The sequence below is a fragment of the Haliotis cracherodii genome, unplaced genomic scaffold (genome assembly GCF_022045235.1).
Source record: "Haliotis cracherodii isolate W230 unplaced genomic scaffold, xgHalCrac1.p SCAF_12, whole genome shotgun sequence".
NCBI lineage: Eukaryota > Metazoa > Mollusca > Gastropoda > Lepetellida > Haliotidae > Haliotis > Haliotis cracherodii.
The window spans coordinates 29,604,583-29,622,497 of NW_027266267.1; the positions used below are offsets into that span (position 1 = coordinate 29,604,583).

The 17,915-nt window shown below is 40.2% G+C and overlaps 1 long non-coding RNA gene across 1 annotated transcript; it reads left to right on the top strand.

Moving 5' to 3' along the window:
• The first annotated feature begins 1,882 nt into the window (after positions 1-1,882).
• Positions 1,883-14,343, top strand: LOC139457763 (uncharacterized). The gene is made up of 3 exons (XR_011652632.1): positions 1,883-1,932; positions 2,035-2,180; positions 14,281-14,343. It is a non-coding gene; the product is annotated as an uncharacterized lncRNA (long non-coding RNA).
• The last annotated feature ends 3,572 nt before the right edge of the window (positions 14,344-17,915 follow it).

Here is a 17,915-nt window from a genome sequence, read left to right on the forward strand (position 1 = left end):
AACAAAACAAACACCCAACCAACATGAATTATTTGATTGGCAGAATTTGACTCTTAATCCTTTGAATACAAACTGAATTGGACCAAACGTGGTCTTTGTTTATTTAAATTTTATATATGTCGGCGTTTTTGATAATTTTGCATAAGTATGTGTATAAATAAGTTCAAATCTAATTTGATTGGCTGCATTTGAAATAGCTCTAAATCGTGAATAGTTTAAATATTTTAACATCTCTGAGTTTTTAATACTTGCAGTTAAATGTGATCAGTGTATGTGTGTGTGCATGTCGTATTAACGTGATGAATGGAGAGGCGGGCAATATATACGGAAAATATCGTTAATATCTGGAGAATGATGTTTTTACATAATTAATTCAAAATTGTTGTTGGTATGTTGCAAATGTAACGCCAATAGTTAGGCAGTTTGAGGGGGGAATCAGGCAATCAGGATCCGACATTCATGTGAAGGTAAGATGATAGCTTGTGGCCTACGTGTATTGACAACAAGATTTCTTCTACGTATGTGTGACTGTTACAGTGTTCTAGCACACACAGGCACACACAAACATCCTATAGAATGACTTGTAGCATATTTAACTCCTTTTAAACACATTTTAGATGGGGCGACAATACTACATATTTTGTCCTTTCAAGCGCGACAGTGCTACAAATCTATAATGCTGCCAGTGGTGGATATGATACATTGTCGCGTTTGGGGTAATTGTAATTGTGAAAACGTAAGGGTGACAACTCGACGTTGTCTCTTCTAGGATTCCATACTGGGATAGTTAAAGTTGAAAGTACGAAGTCAGTCATCAAGGCCTATGGGCCATTGTTTGCCGGTGTTGGTGTGACATAGTCAAGATATCACACCGCCTGACCAGTCTGCCTGTACAATCAGCCCAGAGAGCACTTTAAGGGAGTGATTTGAGCCTGCTATAACTGCGCGGAAGATGATGGGTGTCTTATTTGAGCTGAAGCCAAACAGCAACACACTGAAGCGACAGAGTGATTTTGTACAATGTACATCCCGTTTCGTTTGTGTTAATACAAGACTTATTCACTGTAATCTTGTGCAGGATTCGGTGTCATTTAAGGAGTTGTGGCAATGGTTTCATAATACAATCAAAGTGTGAGAAACTAAATCACAAGGTTGTTGACAGATTCTAACAAGGCATTATTATTGAATAGTGTCATAAGATATCGTGACCAGACAATACGAAATAAATATTGGCTTATTAATATTGGAACTTTATTTGGTGCAACGTGAACAAAGTATGTAGCATAAATTCTCCTCTGAATGTTGTTCAGAAGGTATTGCAAGAGGTTGCCACAACTGACCTGACGCGTTTACAACTTTCAGATGAGGTGAGGTGGAAATGGGTTTAACGTCGCGTCTAAGATTATTGCACTTATATAGCGACGTGCTGGCCCACCGAAATACCATGCCCAACTTTAACATGAATGCCCCACTCAGACACAGTTTACCGACTTCAAGCCGACTAGTCCTCGTTTTAGCCCCTTCATGCCGAACGCCAGGCAGGGTAACAACAAATACCATCTTTTGGTATGACGAGGCCCTGCATCGAACCCCGAACCTTCTACCCTCCGGCCGCAGGCTCTCCTTTAGACCACGGAGGCCGTCTTACAACTTTCAGACGACATGATTCAACAATTTTTTTAGTCCACTAGTTTTGTTACAGGATAAACCATTCCAGTATTCCCATCGATTGTTGAGTAGCATATGATCAGAATGTAGGGTAATTGTAAACTGTCTCATACACGATTTAGTTTCTGCGACCACGTAACTTGAGATCAAAGAGTCAACTACAAGATAACGTTGTTGCCATGGTAATATACAGATAAACCTACTCACATGTTCAGTTTAAAATAACAGTTGTAGGTCCTGAATAACACGACTAATTGACAAAACGTAAGTGCTTTAAGGCAAATGTGTGTATTGTGTAGATCAGTTCACTTTCCTCCAAATACCGGTATTTGGCGGTATCTCATAGTCGCCTGCATCATTGTACAGCAGGAAGATGACACAACCTTAATGTCGCAATGGACTGTCCCAGCTGCCTCTACTCACGATAAGAGCAGAGTGGGTATAAAGAAGCGCATGTATTACCTGGGCAGAACCCAGAACGTCCGATACTGCCGCATCCGGTAACAGGTCAGGTATGGATCATTTCTCATTTTCATATTGTCCCCAACGCGATGTATTAAAGATGAGTGCCCAGCATGGTAATATTCGTGAAGGGGTGGCAGGAGATGGAGGCTATGCGATTTTTGCTTCATTATTTGTTGAGTCATAGTTTCGAGATATACAATTGTTTTCAGTGAAAGGAGTTATACAATAGTGACTAGAGATAGTGAGTGTAATAGCTACGGAAGAGATCTGATTGAAGTTTGTTGCACCTATGATATACATATGTTAAATGGACCGTGTCCAGGAGACAGGGATGGTTCATTTACATGTTTTAAGACAGGTGGCGCCAGAATGCTGATTATTGTCATCAGAAATTGTTGCCCTAAATATTGATTTTAGTATAGTTCCCCGCTGTGAATCGGAACATTTTCCCATGGTATCCTCACTGAAGAACGAAGCTTTACCCAAGATATCTGTTGGTGAAAATATCGCTGAAGTTGATGGTATACAGAACATAAAAAGATGTATTTGGAAAGAAGTAGTAGCAGATGAGTTTGTCGCCGATGCCCTTAGTACATATACTATTGGATAATGTATGCAGGACATTTATCAAGATGTTAATATGGCTGTTGCCAACTGGAATATTTGTGCTTCTGTCAGTAGTTTGAATGTGAAGAGTAAGCAGACTGACATTTCATTCAAAAACCATGAGTGGTATGATCTAGAGTGTGAAAGGATAAAAAGGGAGATATCTAGGTACTTGGATCAATTTAGAATATCTGGTTATTTAGAGGACCTTAGAACTTATCATACTTTAAGGAATCGATATCGGTGTATGTGCAGAAGAAAGAAGGAAGCATACGAAGACAATCAGATTAATGGTCTACGTAGTGCACGGCGTTTTCGGAAGGAGGTTAAAAATCTAACGAAATATAGAAATATGACGCCATCGTCAATATCTTCCTCACAATGGGCTGAATATTTCCAACATGTGTTGAAGTTATCTGACATACCAGTTAATGATGATTTAATGGATGCAGCTGGTATTTTTATTTCAAATCATTCAGAAGATGCTTGTGATAAATGTATGAACGATCGATATATAGAAATTCTAACTGCTGACATTAGCAGTAAAGAAGTAGAAATTGCCATTAATTGTTTAAAAACAGGTAAAGCTGCTGGTCCTGATGGAACTTTGCCGGAAATGTTAATATCCTGTAAGACTCATATTATTCCATATTTGACGGTCATACTTAACCACGTAATGAACACTGGGTGTTATCCGGATGAGTGGACAATGGGCATTATTCAACCATTACACAAAAAAGGTTCCATCAATGAAGTAAATAATTATAGGGGAATAAGTTTAATGGATGTGTTTGGTAAATTGTTTATGTCAATTATTAATCAACGACTACAGTTATTTGCCGATATAAGCAATGTAATACCTGAAGCACAGGCAGGATTCAGAAGCGGGTACAGCACAATGGACAATATATTTACCTTACAATGTTTAATTGAAAAATATCTCTCAAAGCGTAGAGGACGTTTCTACTGCCTTTTTGTAGACTTCCGGAAAGCTTTTGACTATAAATAGAAAATTATTATGGTATTCCGTTATGAAGAAGGGTATCCATGGAAGGTTTTGACAGTGCTACAAGCTATGTATACAAAAATACAGTGTGCCGTAAAAGTTTCTAGGAGCTCTGTCACAGAATATTTTAGATAATTGAGTGGGGTAAGACAAGGGTGTATGGTTAGCCCCTTTCTTTTCACTATGTTTATTTTAGAACTACAGAATGATCTCGAACAATCTAATCATAGGGGTATAAATGTCGGTCAAGAATATTTGGAAATTCTACGTTTACTATATGCTGATGATCTGTGCCTGGATGATACTGTAATAGGGCTTCAACGTAAAATTGCTGTCCTCGAGGGTTATTGCAAATCCTGGGGTTTGGAAGTAAATATGGATAAAATAGAAATAATAGTTTTTAGAAGAGGAGGTTAATCACGAAAGACAGAGAAGTGGTACTTTAATGGGAAGGTTATGAAAACAAGTTATTACAATTACCTTGGAGTTATATTTTCAAGTAGATTATCTTTGACTAAAGGAGTGGAAACGTTGGTTGCTAAGGGAAATAGGGCGTTGCTTGCTCTCAAAAAAGTTATATACCCACTAATATTCTTTTTTTAGTTATTTGATGTTAAAATAAAACCTGTAATATTATATGGTGTGGAAATATGGGGTTTTCATATGTATCAATGTAATGAATCATTTCATACTAGTTTTTGTAAATTTGTATTGGGTGTGGGTACACATGTATCAAGTACTGCGATTTTGCTAAAGTGTGGAAGAAACAATTTGTCTGTTGATTATCATATAAAATGTAATAAATTTTGGTGTAAGATTGTTCATATGGATAACCAAAGAGACCCTTATCAATGTTACCAATTAATGAAAAGACTGGATGAAAGTGGTAGAACAACGTGGTCACTCATGTTAAACATCTTTTTTATATGTATGGTTTTGGTGATGTATGGAATGCACAGTGTGTGTCGGATGTAAAACATTTTGTTTCAATATTTAAGCAACGATTGATAGATTGTAACTGGCAGACTCTTCACGCTTCTATGCTTGATTCTGGGAAATTGCGATATTATTCCAAGTTTAAAACTACTTTCTTTACTGAATATTATATCACTGCGTAGAGAAATAAGACGATATTTATGCTTATTACGGTTAAGTGAGTTACCATTAAGATGTAATATAGGAAGACGAGATGGAATAGATCATTCCTTAAGAATTTGTAAACATTGTAATACTGGTGAAATAGATGATGAACTACATTTTCTGTTTAGCTGCCCTGCATTTAATGATTTACGAAGTAATCATTTATGTTTTTTGCAAACTGGATATGAATGGGTGGTATTTACACTAAGTTAATGAACACAAGGAATATCACATGGTTGACGAAGCTTGTAACATTTATCAAGAAAATGTTGTATTCTGAACAATAATATCATGTAACATTTGTCTCTTGTCACAATGTAAATCTATCTTTCATATGTATATGTACCACCAAACATGACATTCAACACGTCCAAAGGATGTTGTTTTTAAACTCAAAATCTGAGAACAAAGTTCTGTTTCCAGCGTTTACGGGAGCAGAAGATTTGTTTAAATCCTAGACATACCCATGAGTCCAACGTCCATTTTTTGGGGCGTTTATACCAAACATTTCCACCACCATACTACCCCAGCTCAAACTATATATTGGTATCAGTATTTGACAGTTTCGCGTACACTGCGTCCCTCCATCAGCCGTGCCCACACACTGCCGCCTTGCGGTGAAGCCACGGCCAGCTTCCAATGACGGTTCAGTTGACATCGCATTCACGAAAAAATGAATGACACAGCGTGCAAAATGTGCCATAGTCTTGTGGTGCTTCACACGTTTCAATATCAGGCCCCCCTTACCTCATTTCACGAGTACAACTAAACACACGTCTCCTTCAGTCAGCGTGTCGGCCCAATGTATTCATGGGTATTCAGGACGGTCGTGTATGGCAGGAGTGCTGCTGTGCGGCGTCAGACAACAAACAAACACGTTCCTTCCCACACAACATATGTGAGGGGCCGGTGCTACCAGTAGGGCAGGAAGTGCTCACCCTTTTCGCGAACACCGGGTGTCACTGATGTCCAGCGATTCATTCGTGTATATTTCATCTTTGACGTTTACACCATATAGAATCTGTTGCGGAGAACAAGCAAAACTGGTTAGTCCTTGTCTTTAACGTTTTATATTAAATTTTACATATCCATGAAGTGTTGATGATGTCTTTAACTGATACAGGGAGTTGTTTGACATCGCCGTAGGGTGCACGACTGATACCGGGTTTACCTCTTCCAGGTGCAGGGAGCTCCCACATTGGATCAAAACTAATACCGATATCTATTACGGTATCACTATGAAACAATTGCCGTACATATACTCTTAAAAGGTATGGGACAATAAAATATGAATGTTAACACCAAGTATTAGAACAAAGATAAGTGTTGACGACAAACGTCTTATCCAAGAAGACCGCCTCCGTGGCCTAGGGGTAGAGCGTCTGCCCAGAGAGCGGGAGGTCGGGTTTCGAACCCGGCCGCGTCATACTAAAAGATATTAAAAGATGGTACTTGACGTAACCTGTCTGGCGCTCGTATTTAAGGGGCTAAAACAAGTACTGGTCGGCCTGGAGTCAGTATACTGTGTCTGAACGGGGTATTCATGTTAAACTGCGGCATGGTATCTTAGTGGGCAAGCACTATAAATCGGCATTGGTCCGGACTTGTACACACACACACACACACACACACACACACACATAAACACACACGTGCATATGCACGTCGCAATATAAGTGCAATAATCTGGACCGCGACCTTAAGCCCAGTTTCACCTCACCTCGCCATTTATAACACGTTTAGCTCTAGAAAAGAGATGGAGTGGCGAGCTAGGTAAAACAACAAGAAGTAGGTAGTTTCAAGCATGTGTTTGAGGCATTCATAATGATGACTGGGTGTTGCCCTGAAAAGGGCCGTTGGAATGGTGGGAAGGAACAGTATTTACTGACAGCTGCACACGAGATACAGGCTTCTGAAAATGAATTGGAAACCTGCACATGCTGACGAGCAATTGTTGTTGAGTCTTACTAACTATCCCCCACACTACATGCAGACATACAAGGTGGCTGCCGGGAAAAAGTCGAATATGTTGAGGAGAATCCCTTTAGCACCTGGTGCATATGAGGCACCCCCAATTCTGAGGGGACACTTTAACCTGGGTCGAATCGGTTGGTGTTGGTGTTGCTATTCCAGAGGTATCAACGCCAGTCTCTTCTGACCTCCTGTTTCGCATCTTTCTGGGGGACGGACTGCACCCCAGACACAGTTCCTTCGGTGAGGCTGCTGTCTTGTGGACTGGCAGGGAGCTCTGGCTTCCATGTTGTCAACAGTTAGCTGGACTGACAGCCTACTCCCGAGCTTATATTGGTGCGTGCGCCGATGACGTCACAGATGCGCGAGAATGTCATGACATCGTCGGTGCGCGTGTGATGACATCATGCCTTAGGAGGCTTTTTCTGATTGAGCCCTGCTATATAATGAGGGGCGGAGGGACGTCATTGTATTCTATGACAGCAACATGGCAATGTACAATGTGCAAAGGCTGCCTTCCTGTGAACACCCATGGCACTTTAGCATATTCTCAGCATATGATGGGACATTTCTTGGAGAAATAAGTCAGATTGTACACGACCTGTCACTTCCACTTTTCTGGTGGGCAGAATGCCCCGTCGTTGTGCTACTCTCCCTGTGTTTGGCTACAGCATTGTATTGATCCATCCAGCTTCATCTGTATTCCATCCTTCGCACTAGGGAAACTATTGAATACAACATGACGCCTGAAAACAACCACAGACCACACCTCAGTACAGATCAATACAAGAGAATTACAACGCATTCATGTTTAGACGAGTCTGTTTAGCGAGTGGGGCTGATAAATGTTACGTCTGTAGATCTGCAATTTCCCTATTTATTTCAAATATTTCAATTTCATAATTCAGTATATTTTATCACATTTCTCTTACACAAATACATGAAGGTTAAATGTTTCACGTTTACAGTTATCATTAGAAACAGTGATGAGTCAGTGGAGTCAGTATTGATTCTATTCTCAAAACGTTGAACTGCATGAAGAAAATATTTAGAAATGTTACAACATTTACATGTTGAATGGTGAGTGAGAGTTGGGGTTCTGATTCTGACAGTGTTTAGATCAGATCATGACAGTAAGTTGTAAATGGGGAAGGAATCCCGAAGTTAGCAATGGCGTTGACAGATATTGACAAGCTCTCAGAATGTTTTTTTCCAATCATCACTTTATATTTAAATGTGAAAAAACGTTTATAAATATCCTCAAGAGATGCAGGTATTTACTATATAAGTAATACATCTTTTTATTTATTTATTTATTTATTTAATGTTGATGTATTTTACCTGTCTGTCTGTCACAGATGCGCGAGAATGTCATGACATCGTCGGTGCGCGTGTGATGACATCATGCCTTAGGAGGCTTTTTCTGATTGAGCCCTGCTATATAATGAGGGGCGGAGGGACGTCATTGTATTCTATGACAGCAACATGGCAATGTACAATGTGCAAAGGCTGCCTTCCTGTGAACACCCATGGCACTATAGCATATGATGGGACATTTCAGTATCTTTATTGCCATACCAAGTGAAGGACACGTACGTGCGACGTTTTACCCACGGCAGTAAGCGTCCCATCAGAAGAAAGATGGCGACCCATCAATGTATGTGTCGCGTCGTGTGACTCTCACGATCCAATGGTCCCTTTTAGGACCAACTCCAAAATCTCTCTGATCATTGCAAACAAAAAACAATAACAATGTCATCACTTTTCAAAATTTCTTTGCCCCTATAACAAGAACACTCCACAAAAGACACAGGATAGGGGCGTCCCTGGTCTTTGTTTGCAAACTCTGAGAACTCATAGGAGACTTTTATCATGAGAGCCATAACATGAGAACCATAACATGTCTAAGATCGAGTCCTTCATTATTTGTGGTATCGTGGGGATCAAACTGTTCCATTGCACCTTCAAAAGACCACCCACAGGCACGATAGGTCAACACTGACAAACAGTACATACCACAACGTGTGCTGTACCAGGCTTGAAGAGAATGAAATTCCAATGTTTCATTTGCCATCCAGCGAAGGTCTGAACGTCTGGGTGTTGTTGGTAGCGATCGAATCCATCCGATGTTGTCCTGGGAGATGACTGGGGTCCGTGTTGACAATGTATGCCTCGGGATACCGTCCCTGCGGTTGTTCACTCATCACTGTGGCTGTTCAGTGATCTCTGGCAAATGTGCCTTCGTAGAGAGATTTGAGCACAGGGTCTCGTTGCTCATCTCGTTTGTGGAACATGTTCATAGAAAGATGTTTGAGGGCTGCACTGTTGTCCTCGGTGTCCTCGGCTTGGTGTTTTGATTTCAGTTCCATGCACCTTCTGCCTATTGAGTTTCAACTTGAGGCTGTCCACTTTGAAGTGCTGGAAATGGAAGGGATTTTGTTCTTGCTGCCAGCAAAGGGTTCGTTGTCCACAAGTCCCAGGACATCCATGTGGGCAGTTGGCCTCCAATCAATTGATCTTCGTGGAAATCATGCCCTCCTCCGTGACTTGGACTCGGATCAAATTGTTTGGGGCCGTTACTCCTGGTGACATGTGTTTCACATGTTGTTCCCGTAGGGCAGGATTAATTTTGATGTACGTAAAAATCGGCTTTGGTTAGTCCAAATCGACAATTGACATCTCCAGCACTGATCAAGTAGAAATCCTTGGGACTGCGAATCAGTTCTTATGTCATGGTGACCCCATCTCCCAAATAACGTTCTTGGAGAAATAAGTCAGATTGTACACGACCTGTCACTTCCACTTTTCTGGTGGGCAGAATGCCCCGTCGTTGTGCTACTCTCCCTGTGTTTGGCTACAGCATTGTATTGATCCATCCAGCTTCATCTGTATTCCATCCTTCGCACTAGGGAAACTATTGAATACAACATGACGCCTGAAAACAACCACAGACCACACCTCAGTACAGATCAATACAAGAGAATTACAACGCATTCATGTTTAGACGAGTCTGTTTAGCGAGTGGGGCTGATAAATGTTACGTCTGTAGATCTGCAATTTCCCTATTTATTTCAAATATTTCAATTTCATAATTCAGTATATTTTATCACATTTCTCTTACACAAATACATGAAGGTTAAATGTTTCACGTTTACAGTTATCATTAGAAACAGTGATGAGTCAGTGGAGTCAGTATTGATTCTATTCTCAAAACGTTGAACTGCATGAAGAAAATATTTAGAAATGTTACAACATTTACATGTTGAATGGTGAGTGAGAGTTGGGGTTCTGATTCTGACAGTGTTTAGATCAGATCATGACAGTAAGTTGTAAATGGGGAAGGAATCCCGAAGTTAGCAATGGCGTTGACAGATATTGACAAGCTCTCAGAATGTTTTTTTCCAATCATCACTTTATATTTAAATGTGAAAAAACGTGTATAAATATCCTCAAGAGATGCAGGTATTTACTATATAAGTAATACATCTTTTTATTTATTTATTTATTTATTTAATGTTGATGTATTTTACCTGTCTGTCTGTCTGAATTGCTGCTAAATCGACAATATACGACCACTAACACCAGTCAACCGTCAGGATCTGGAGACATAGCAACGGATTGACGCTAACGTCATCAGACGTTTGGCGTCATCGGTGCGGCGACGTATTGTGGCCTGCATTGATGCAAGATGTAGACATATTCAATAGTAAACCGGTGATATAGGACTAAGAATTGACTTTCAAGTCTGTTGTTACACATGTGTTTTGCCAATGGCAATATGAAGGAACTGAGTTTAACCCTCTGTATCTTTGTGTCATTGTTATTCGTTCAGTTTCCACTTTTATAGAGTGATGATGCTAAAGTGCCAATCCCATTTTATTTGTTTGTTGTTTAACGCGACACTCAGCAATATTCCAACTATATGACGCCGGTCTGTAAATAATCGAGCCTGGACCAGGCAATCAAGTGATTGGTATCATGAGCATCGATCCACACAATAGGGATACGATGACATGCATCGACCAAGTCCTGACCACCCGATCCCATTAGTCGCCTTTTACGACAAGCATGGGTTGCCGAAGACCAATTCTAACAGGGATCTTCACAGGTCGTATTTTCTAAGTGATCTGACGATCAGGTCTCAGACGTTTACCATTTCGTTGAAACCCAAGAGCACGGTATGGCTGACAAACCTAGAAACATAATCGGGGAGAACCGGGATTCGAACCCACTATCATAGGTTTCTGGTGTGCCGAACTCTGCATAGCGAATATACAAATATGATACGATATACATTATGATTGGCGCATACATTGCCAAGGGACAACATCAAAACCCAACCTTCAACAGCTTTAATTCTTCAAAGCATTGATATAAAACTTGCAGGACACTTCAAGCAAGACAATGAAGATTTATCTGAGTTCAAGTTTTAACGTGTGTTTTTTGATAGCAAGTTGACATGATCAAAACACGAAGTCCATACAGCTGGAATTGCAACAGAGTTATCAATCCCTGAAGTGTACTGTCAAAACAAAACTGGAGCTAACAAATAGTCCATGTTATCATTACCCACGTGGTGAAGATACAGGTGGTAAGATACTTAATCCGTATGTACGTCACACGTGTGTCGTACAAGGCTTGCCTCGTTCTATTCGTTTTGATTGGATGACCGTGACCTCTGTCACGACGGGACTACTTTTTGCATTCATAAAAAAATCACGAGGCGTCATTCACTTTTACAACAAAAAGGCAGAACTGAAGGAATCTCATGAAAGCGAGAAACATTTGCGCACACTTTATTGAACCAAACAAGACCGTCACACGCATCTAATTTGCTTTGCAGTCTATATTAGTTATATAATCGAGCTATGTCCATATGCAATGTAAGACTACCGATAGATCGAGGGACCCTATAAGCGTGACTCAAACGACCACTTTCGCGACTTTCAATTTTATTTAACTTAAAAAGTTAAGCATGGTGAAATGAAGTCAGTTTAAACTATCTGGACAGATATCTAGACTTACGTTGGATGCTCCGGTTGTGCCATTAGTGTACGCTATGGGTAGATCACGATTGTCTCTTCTTATTCCGACGATGACATTGCCCTTGGTTCGAAGCTGTCTCTTTCATGTAAGCAGACACTGAGTTTGTTGATTTTCACGTCTTCAGTATAGGGTCGCACAGTTCACATATCGAGCGACCTGCATTCTGATTTCCCGGGTCCCGTCTGAGCGAAGGATCGAGTGTTGTTCCGAGATTCAACGCGTGGCGCTAATGACGTTCTAAGTTTTCTTACATTTGTCATGCGTACTAACGACAATGCACTTCAATTACCATAAGTTGAATAAACAGCAGGAACATGTAGTTAATGCGTATGCGTATGGAATTCGGCGAGACTTTGACTACAACTTATGATCTCTGAGATTTGGTCTCAATCACATCAATTTCCAGGTAACCCCTTCTAAGGTCAAGGGCACAAGAGGTCACTTCATGGAACACCAAAGCCTGTTTCCAGTTTGGTAACAAATCCCTCAACCAACTGTTAATATGAACTAAATAATCAACTCAGCACCTGTAATATAACCTGGTTTTATCAATGTCACTTTGAAGATGATTCATCAATGAAGATCAATGATAGATCATTTCATTCAGGAAGTACTGTCAGTGTGATACGGAGACATGGCATCAAGTTGTGTTTTATGGGGCATGATCGAGGAAATCGTTTTAACTTTATGATCACAAATCAGTAACATAATAATATACCGATCGACTCATATCTCAGTTACACCGTACATTTACTCAATAATGAATTCATTTACAGGAGACTTATAACCCCTCCACACATTATCATAATGTTTCAGATTAGTCTGCCACCCAAAGTGTGTTACCCAGGTGTTGATAAGACGAACTGTCGCTAATGAGTATTAGTACTTATGCAGTTGCTGTAGGCAACACAAAACATGATTTGAATTTATATGTGGTTTGATCAAATTTCATGACAGTTTGGGATACCCAAACATGCGATGTATTTAATGCGCATGTTGTTGTGTGGATTAGGTTAGTATGACGTGTTATCTCATACGGCTGTGGCGAAACGTCCAGCTTTACAGTGCGTTCTGTTCACAACAGTATAAAACCATAACTGTGAACCGGCTCATCGTTAACTTTGGGAGGCTGGCTTTATGGCGGAGACAGGAGCTGAACAAGTCTGCAGCATGTCCGGCGAAGAAATATTTTTTTATTAACTCTACTGCCGTATTTAATATTGACAACTAACTATTAGTGACTAAGAGTGGAAATTTCAACAACCATTGATGTATACATCCTCAAAAATGCATTTAAGAATGGACGGATGTCATGCATGAAAATCCAAGAAACCAACGCCGGAGAGTAATCTAGTCTATCTGCCGAAACAGATTCCATAGCACGTGAAGGTAATATAATGATGAAAATATTATCACTGGATCACTTATGACACCTGATGTTCCTTAGTAAGGCAAACACACATGTTCACTCTTCACATAGTACCCGCTTTTCACATATAATTTAATTTGATGGTAGAGTAAGAATAAGTGTGTTAAAACTCTATTTTAAGGCCATAGTATGGGACAGCATTGTGCATCATTGTGACATGTGACGTGTCATATTTCGTAACTTCCTTTCAGTGTCTGCCATAAGGAATCTGTGGCCTTCTGTCTGTATATATATACTGGACTATTCCATTCGTATTATACAAGACATTAGGCTGTGGATGAGTGGCGCGCTCACATAATTCATATGGGTGATTTTAAGGTGCAGATATTTGTCAGTTATGCATTTTAGGAGTGAAACCTACATGTGCCTCATATCTGCATCTTTACAGTCATGACAATCAATAATATTCTCATTCCTATCATCGATTAGCGAGCATATGGCGGGTATTTTAAAATATGCAAGATGACAGAGACAATACAAATTGTAACAGCCCACAAGCAAGACAACCATTTGTTGATACACAGGCTGTTCAAAATAGTTTCTTCTTAAATCTTGTATATATCCCATAGTGTGAAGTCCTTTTATTCCTTGGCTCAAGAGGAAAAGAGTGGTGTTAAGAATTAAAAGAAAACATAAAAAGAAAGAAAAAAAACTAGAACTTCAACAGACAGGGAAACACACAACGCTTGTGCCGACGATCGACGTCCATATTACTAATTAGTCCCTCAAAAAGGGGAAATTAGTTTCACAAATATCTGCAGTAATTCTGCGTACTCACCACGCAGCTACGCGGTAACAAAATAAAGGCAATAGAATCACTGTCTTGGGCGTCCTTTTACAGAACATGTATTCACTGTAAATATACTGAACCACGTCTCATTGTAACTGTGTAACTTTAACTAATTCATTTGAAGTATTTCCAGTTTGTGACTAGTTTCATCTCTTGCAGAATGAAGTTGCTCCTGCTTGCCTTGCTCGTTGCTGTGTGCCTGGAGGATAGTACACAGGTAAGTGTCGATCTGTTAACCAAATAATGATCCATGTATCGAAAACAGAACAGAAATGTGGATGTGATAACTGAAGTATACAATCCTATTGTCCTATGTACGTTTAGCATCCTTACTGTATGTTCCAGCCGCCAACTAAATTTCAACATTTGTTTTCTTAGTTTGGGTGTATAAATATGCAAGCAATCTGTCGTAGAACTTTATTTTGCTTTGAATATTGACTATTTGCGCGTCTTTTGTGTACATTCTACGATATAAGTTCATGGAGTATTTTCATAAACAAGATGCTTCCGTTCTCGCTTTGTGACGGGCTTCGAACAAAAAAACATTATCGTATGAAACATATTTTAAGTACACGTTGTCAATACCTTACTAAATCAAACCTTGCTTACAGTTTAACAAATGCTACACGACTGTTTCACTGAAGCCTTTCTGATCACCTCTGTCCTTGTGTTGCTCACATGGCTGAGAGTTCCATGTGAGCTTACTGTGTATTCATGCATTGTCAGCCATCCGCCAGATTTAAACTTGGGTTTTCCGACAATTAAAACAAGGCCTGCGGACTGAGCATTGTGTGGCTGATCCTGACCATGTCCTGCATCCCTATTCTCATACAAGTGCTCTGATACCACCTAGCTGACCAAACTGAAATGTTAATGATCCCAGCTGTCTCATAATGTTCTTCCGAAAATCTAAAATTATTTTTATACAAGGCTGCAAGAGCACTCATATCCAACTAAGCCATATCTCCATGTTGATATGCGATGTGTATGTGATATGTGCAAAATCTGTCACCGCGTGTACGCATTGTTAACTTGCCAGTGGTTTACTCGCATGAAACTGCGGCTATTGTGAAATTGCACAATCAGTTATCCTTGCAATGACAACGCCCATTACATTATAACACTGAGTGTTAAAAATATCGAATTGGAAGCTGACTTTGCGTACCTTGACATGAACTACGGTAAGCCGTCCTTCCGGTGCTGACGATTTGGGATGAGCGACAGGTACATTGTCAATACCAGAGGGACCTTGGATCTTTGTTACCGTAGTTCTCCCAGCAATCACAAAAGGAGTTCTTCTTTTGACAGCTTTTATTCACACATTTTGTTGCATGTCAACCCACTCTATTTGTCACTTAATTCAGGGACTTCGGCCGCAAAGCTTCTGTCTCAGTCGAAATGCTGGTGCCGCAGGTTGGTTTCTGATTCGAAAGATCGTGACAACACATAGCGAGAGCGGGCGGGCACCAGACTCCAGATTTCGGGTCCGCCCTCACCTTAAAAACCCGGGTTCCTACGTCACAGCAATAATATTGATCGTTTCCAATTGGTCGGTAACCTTTTCCCCCTCCAACAGACCATTCTACTTTACTCATAGTTCTTTTGCCACGAGTCCTTATTTGGTCCTCTGTAAAATAAAGTCCACGATTTCTAGGCATCTGAGCTCGCCTCCCTAATACCATATATGTTTTATTTGTTTGTCGGTCTCTTATCATTTCTGCTCTATTTCTGGCAGTTAAGATTGTTTGTTTTCTTAACATATTACTCTTACCACGATATCTGATAGATCCCTTGCCCTCGTGGCCTGGTGCTGCTCTTACTTCGGAGAGGTGGATATCTACTCAAGGACGATACCTATTCTCATCATAATAACTGCTATATAAATTCCCTTCTTTTCCATGACTCAATGATATAGATTCCCTTTAATTATCTAATTATATATTACAATATCATGCCTAAAATACGACACAGAATTTAATGGATCTCATTGTGGATAGGTTTTAATGAGAGCATAGTGAAAAAAATACAGATGATTTCACGTAAATATGTATATACCCCGCTTCACTTTAATCAGTAAGCATAACTTGACGAGATGGATTCTTGTCAAAGGAGACATATAGCCCGGTTCACTTGAATAAGTAAGCATATTATTGTGTCAAGAACTAACGTGAGTTTCCTCATGTCAAAGTGCTGTTTATAATAGTTATCAACGCGAAATAGCACATCATGAGGATGTCATGAAGGGCCTGCCTCCATGTAAACTCGCAACGAAGCCATTGTTGCCGGGTTCACTACTCATCTTCTGCAAGGATGACGGGAAGCTCTGTCAGTAAAAGACAGGACACCAATGATTATTGTCGTTACGATAAGACCAACTCTGTTGATAGTGTGTGAGGTTACAGTTAGAATAGCTTGAGGCCACTAAGGAGATGGAGACAACTAACAGATATGTGGTTGGTAACAAACTACAACAACAGAGTGACATCAAAAACTGGAATTCACAAGAGAACATGTGAAAGTAGGTGTCAGGCGGAAAGAAACACATTCTGGTATTACAGTTAAACCAATATTATCAACATTCCTTTTTGTTTAAAGGAAAAGAAAAAGAGTCTCTTTGATCTGAAATGGAAAAGAAGCATTCAGTAACACAAATTTAAGGTAATTTCACTTCAGCAGGAATCTCTGGAATCTTCAGAATAGTCACTGTTAAACATCACACATGTTTCATTTACTTATTTGCATACAAAGCGAATCGGACGTTCTAATCGTGGTATTGGTTGGAGCTTGCGAGGTGTTCAGACTGGTTCTTGTGGATCGACGGGAACTTTGGGAGTGGCATTGTCATTGTTGACGTTAGACTTTTTGCTTCCATATTGTTCGCTGTTTTCAGCAGTGTTGCATTGAGGGCTCGGCATCGGTCGACGAGGAGTACTCTGGTTACTTGGAGTACTTGGCTTTGAAGTCGTATGTTTTGGTGTACATGGGACTTAGATTCCAAATATCCTTTCTGAATGTCGCTCTGGAGACTTGTCACGGATAACACCTTCCACTTTGGTTGGACGGATATGAATCATGCTTCGTCTGAATTGAGCACCGTCCTGTGCTTGAACTCTGTAAGCATAATTTTCAAGCCACTCTATCACTTTACCCAGAACCAATCTACCATTCTCCTCTCTCTGGAAATATACATTCTCTCAAATTGACATGAATGGCAGGTCAGGAGCTGTTTTGTTGTAGTATTTCCGTACACTCTCCTTTCTCCGTTGCCGTTTATGCTTGACCTCATCATTTCCAACTAGTTGGAAGTAGTGTTCTTGTATGTCGGCCAAACACCATTTGACAGGGACTAAGTCCTGTATCCTGACAAGGTGTGTTTCTCTGTTTCATTAGAGCTTCAAATCGATCCTCACCATTTTTCAAACATTTCAGCATCATGTGTTTGATGACTTTAACCGCTGACTTGGCCTTTCCATTTGCCCGTTGATGTTGTGGTTATGAAGTGGTGTGTGAGATTTCCCACTTCTTGATAAACTATTCAAATTCACCAGATGTGAATTGGGGCCCACTGTCAGACGCAATAGTTTGTGGAATCCCAAATCGAGCAAACTGTTTCTTGGGAATAACAACTACCGCACTGGGGTTGTTCTCTGGGGATCGTCAACTTCCATAAAGTTGGAGTAATAGTCGACCACGATCAGGTACTGTCTAACTTTGATTTCGAAGAGATCAAGTCCGATTTCCATCCAGGGAGCATCACTACCGTGTGCTGTTTCAGAAGTGGTTTAGTAGTATGA